The sequence below is a fragment of the Tupaia chinensis genome, unplaced genomic scaffold, assembly GCF_000334495.1.
Source record: "Tupaia chinensis unplaced genomic scaffold, TupChi_1.0 Scaffold148234_1, whole genome shotgun sequence".
Taxonomy (NCBI): Eukaryota; Metazoa; Chordata; class Mammalia; order Scandentia; family Tupaiidae; genus Tupaia; species Tupaia belangeri.
This window is the reverse complement of record NW_006208084.1, coordinates 5,848,903-5,854,479: the sequence shown is the minus strand read 5'-3', so window position 1 is coordinate 5,854,479 and position 5,577 is coordinate 5,848,903. Positions and strand designations below refer to the sequence as shown.

Sequence of the window (5,577 nt, the reverse complement as noted above, 5' to 3'; positions counted from 1 at the left end):
GGTGGTGTTTGTGGCTTTATTTAGAAACAAAGAACGTGCACACGAGCCGTCTACTCGTTTTCTTCACTGCGCAGACTGGCGTTGGGATTGGTGACTCTGATGGCCAGCTGGGCTGCCCGTTCCACGATGGCCTTGCGGTTCTTGAAGGAGACGTTGTGGGCGATCTCAGCACAGTGGGACTTATTGCACATCAGCAGCACTTCCAGCTCCTTGACGTTGTGGACCAGGAACTTCCGGAAGCTGCTGGGCAGCATGTGCTTCGTTTTCTTGTTGCTGCCGTAACCGATGTTGGGCATCAGGATCTGGCCCTTGAACCTCCTCCGCACCCTGTTGTCAATCCCTCTGGGTTTCCGCCAGTTGCGCTTAATCTTGACATATCGGTCTGACTGGTGCCGGATGAACTTCTTGGTCCTCTTTTTGACGATCTTGGGTTTCACAAGGGGCCGGAGGGCAGCCATGACGCCGGGTAAGAGATGGCCGCCACCTCCACAGGCAGCGCCGAGGAAGAGAGAAGGAAGGCCAGATTGCTTTTCTGTAGGACTTACCAGAGTGTTCAATGGAGTACAATATAATTATACTCCATCGAAATATAGTTATATTTTAATATTAGCATATATATTATTTTTACTTAATCCTTTTTATAAAAGAGTTATGTTAGGCAGAACTCAGGTCAGTTTTTAGGCAAAAATTAATATACATATAGTTTTTAAAGTGTTTAGTATTTTGTGTTTTATACATTTCTGAAAATGAAAATTTTTGAATTTTTTCAGGCTCCCCATTCCTCTCATCAATTATAAACATAGTTTTATGAATCAATGCATGTTTTTTGAATCTATGAATGTGAGGATAGATGGATAAAAGGGAATGAAAAAATATACAGCAAAATGTACTCAAGAAGCATGCTGCTTCTGACACAACTCTATTTTTATTGTTGTGTGATTCTGCTTCATTTCCTGTTATTAGTACACTTATTGTTGTCAGAGGAAGCCAATTTATTTTAATATTGGCCTGAGCAAAACATAATTAGGAAGAGGACCTGCTATCAAAAAGGAAACATGTATATGGTGGTCCAAAGACCAATACTCAGATAAAACAAAACAAAACAACCCTCAAACACACACGCATGCACGCACACACATGCATACACACACAAAGGAATCCTCACACAGTCTCAAAACATCGTGCCAGGCCAATGAAATAGACACTCCAAGGAAAAACACCTCGAAAACATGATTTTTCCAAGGTTTTGGCTATCTCTAGTTTTACTCTGAAGAGGGAAAAGAAGTGGCATATAGAAGGGAGAGAAAAGAAGAGGACTGATGGGAATAGCTCAGAGCACTGAAAAGGGGCTGCAGGGTGAAGGATGAACTTTTCGCTCCTCCCCCTAGTCTTCTAGTTTTCCCAGGGCCTGACATTCTTCTAAGGACTGAAGCCTGAGAGCCTGAAAGTCCAGCACATTTATTCATGTGCCACAGCTTCTTCCTTTCTCACTTTCCTTCCTCCTACATTGACTCCCTTTCCAACAGAGGTGAGTCTTCTTTTTGTGTGAGATGTGCACTCACTTGGGAAGGATGGCCTTTGCCTGGGCCACCATTGACAGAGCAGTGCACCACCACTGTACCACCAAGCTAGTCATAAAGCCCGTGGTTTTAACCACCATCCTAATGTGCTTCATTTAACTTCTTCAGGTCTCAGGATTCTTATTCCTAAAATAGAGATTATCCATGTTTTCACACTGTGTCCCCTATAGTTATTCTTGGCACAGTAGACAGGAAGATTGTACCAGTGAAGCTCAGGCTCTGCTGTCAGAACCAGAGACACATAATAAATGTCTAGAGGCAGCCTGTAGAGGCTGGTGTGGATCTGCTCCACAAGGTCTTCAGGGATTAAAGCTTCCAGCTCACCTCTATTCCATCTAGAGGAGAGGCCCTTGTCCATATGGTCCAATGTAGCAGGTAGAGCTTCAACCCTCATGTCTGTATTCCAGGCAGAGATCGAAAGAGAAAGCAAAGAAGAAAAAAGCCAAAAAGGTGCAAACTGCCTATGTTTTAAGGATGATTTTTTTTTTGAGCCCCCACCACATTTCCACCCATTGTCCATTGGCCAGATTTAGTCATGTGTCTAGTTGGGAAATGCAGTCTTCGTTCTGTGATCCTATGTGTCTAGCTAAAATTTTGGAGGTTATATCATCATGTAAGAGGAAGGAATGGATTTTTGGGCACAGCACACAGTCTCTGTCAGAGTAACTTTTTCGAAATATAAGTTCAGTGCTGCTTAAAACAGTATAAATTGGGACCAGCAGATGGAGTAATGGTTATGTTGCTGGATTTCCATGTAGTTGACTGTGGTTCAAGTCCTGAACCCAGTGGCTTAAAACTCACACTGTGTGTGTGTGCATGTGTGCTCAAAATCCCAAGAGGAGAATGGAGGAGAAGGGGTTGCAGCGTGGCCATCTCCTCGGCAGGTGGGAGGGGTGATTTCTTGCTTTCTGTCTCTCTGGCAAGTGTTTGTGCCCTACAACATAAATCTTTCTAAAAAAAGTGTAAAGTCTTCCCAATCACTCAGGCTAGAAGCCAAAACAGTATATAGCCATGTACAGTGTTTGACAAGACTTTCCATGTCTTGTCTCTGTTCTCTCTCTGACCTCATCACCTATGCTTTCTGCCTTCTTCACCTGGTCACACTGGCCTCCATAGAACCTTCCGCCAGGCTCATCCCTCAGTTCTCAAGTATCAGAGCCACCATATGCAAATCCTATGACTCTATGTACCTCTTACTTGGCTTTATTTATTTACTTATTTATTTTTACTGTGAGCTAGAGAGACAAACACAGATGGAAAAAGAGAGATAGCACTTCCAACAGAGTCTAGACACCATGACTCAGCCCCAGCCTAACCAAACCCTGGACCATGGAGACATGTGCACCCAAAGCACTCAGGAATACCTCTGGATGCAAACCTAGAACCTTCCCATGTGGCCCATCCTTGCAAAGACTCTTTTACCACCAAGTAACTATCTGGCTTGCCTGACTTTTTCTTTGATTCCTGCTTTTATCCTCATCTTACCCCACCTGACATAGTTTATATTTATCACATATGCTTAAGATCTTTTTCCTCCCATTTGAACAGAAGGTCAATGAGATCAGGGATGCCATCTGTTCTACCTACCACTTCATATCCACAGGACCTAGAACAGCACCAGGTACTCCATAGGCATCCGACAAACAGGGCTAGAAGTGATGAATGATGGATTGAGTACACTCCAGCTTTATCTATCTTCCAAAGTTTGGGAATGGATGAATTGAGACACACACTCTAAAAGGGCTTTGAAAACATAAAGAGCCAAACATAAATGATTATTCTGCTATTCTTCGATGTCCTCCGGTTTGTAAAACAGTCTGGTAACTGTGAAGAATAATGCAAATGCTGTAGGCCATTATGATTTTGAAGTAAGACACAGTAGGATAGAATCTCTAGTCACTTCTTTTGAAATCACCAGAACGATTTATTCTTAGTTCATTTCTTCCCTGCCTTTGGTTTTGAATGAACATGACTTTCTTGTACACAGTTCCCTAATACATCACTCTGTTGGTTTATTTCCCCTTAAGTAGCATGGAATTGAAGTCTGAGACTGTATCAGGCTGATTTCAGGTCTCTTTTTCTTCCCTTTGTGCCATCACAGTGGGGGAGAATTGTCAAGCTGTGTCTGGGCAAGTGAAATGAGGAGACCAGATGGTCAGAAAGAAAGGAATTTCAGTCCAGGTTTAGGGGAAAGCTGGGGGCAAAACTTCTGCATAGTTTTTGACCAAGAGATCAGAGCGCTCAGCACTGGGGGTATATTACTGAATGCTGGGGTTCACCAGTAAATGTTTGCAAGATAGAAGGAGTTCCTTTTTGTGTTAATCTCCTAGGACATTCTGCCAAAACTTCAAAATGGTTTTACTGTGCTGGAATTTTAGTAATATGTGGCTTTTAGTTTCCAGAGACCATTGATTTATGTTAAACACAACAAAAAAGGGGAAAAAAGAAGAAGGAGGAGGAGGAGGAGGAGAAGAAGAAGAAAAGAGGAGGTAAAGAAGTTATTTGGGGCTTTTGCTTTTAGCAGAAAGTTTTAAAAAGAAAGAAAACAAAATCCAAAATTAAAAATGAGGAGGAAAGGATGGAAGGAAATAAAGGAGCAGAAGAGAAGGTGATTTTTACCATTTCTATTCTCCCCACAAAAAAGGCAGTGAGTGCAAAACCCTAGACACTGCTCATGTTGAATTGAGAAGTGGCATCCTGGGCTGTCTGGCAATGAGGAGGGGTCAAGAGGCAAGAGATAGGAAGTCAGGCAGTCGAAGGTGGCAGGAAGCCAGGCAGGAAACAGGCTGAGTGTGAACAAGTGTCTCCATGGTAGGGACAGATGGAAAAAGAGACTTCAGAGAAATACTGCTGAGAAAGGAAGATTCTGACTTCTTAATATCCTCTGATAAAGCATTTCATCGTGGCTGGTGCGTGGCAGTCCTTGTGTTTATGTGCTTATTGCTGTGTTCCATGTATTATAAAATGGCAAGGCTTCTGTGCTGTGTGGCCTCATAGTTTAAATGTTACCCAAAAGGCATGAACAGGAGACACTATACAAGGGAGGTCAGAGTGCCCATAACACTGGGGTTGGCTGAACTCCCTTGGGTTTCATTCTGATCATCTCTGGAATGCTATGTAACCTAAATAACAATGTGGTGGGTTTCTAGCTAAGATGATAAAGCACTTTCATTTGGGCATGATGGCATGGATTGAGTTACAGTCACCACTGAGAAGATAAGAGGTCCAAGGCTTGATGAGGTTGAATGGCTTGCCCATGGTCACTTAGCTAGCTAACTGCGAAACTGGGTATGGAACCTGTTTTTATGTCTCCTAATGTGTTGTCTTTTCACCACATTATTTATGTGAGTTGGTTATCAGTGTGGATTGAGCTTGTGCTCTGGAAGACCCTGTGGGGAGAGGCTGAGAACAAACCAGAACTGATCTTTCCCCTCGAGATTCTTCTCATCTAAGAAAGGAGACAGGATGCATACAGGTAAGTGCATCTGTGAACAAATGCTCCCACATACATACAACTTAGCTAGATGTTAAGACATTCATGCATCCTAAGGGTATTGTTGGAAGCTTCTGGAAGTTAATCTCCGAGGATTTGAAGAGACTCAAAAAAATGTACTCATTGGCTTGGCTGTGGAAGTTATTCCAGATATTAAGATCCATGTAAGTGGGAGCCCGGATTTGGGCCAAAAAAATGATTTGACTGGAGAGAAGGAATCTGGGATTGAGATTTGACCAGTCACTGGGAGAGAAGAAATTAAACAGCCTTAGGAAACTTCCCTGGAGTGATTTCTCTGCTTAGATAATGGCACTTTTCAGACTCCTTGTAATTGGGATCGAGATAAAGAGAGACGTCTGAAAAAAAGTTCTCCTAATTGTCATTGGGCTTCTCTTATAACTTTCTCAGTATGGCACATGTCAGACTTTGAATGTCTGGGTCTCTTGGAACTACAAATACTGTCTGTGTCTGGATAATCTCCTCCAAACCAGAGATGCTAGATAG

General features: G+C 42.7%; 1 pseudogene; it reads right to left on the bottom strand.

Moving 5' to 3' along the window:
- Positions 1-16: 16 nt before the first annotated feature.
- Positions 17-507, bottom strand: LOC102468753 (60S ribosomal protein L32 pseudogene; annotated as a pseudogene).
- Positions 508-5,577: the final 5,070 nt, after the last annotated feature.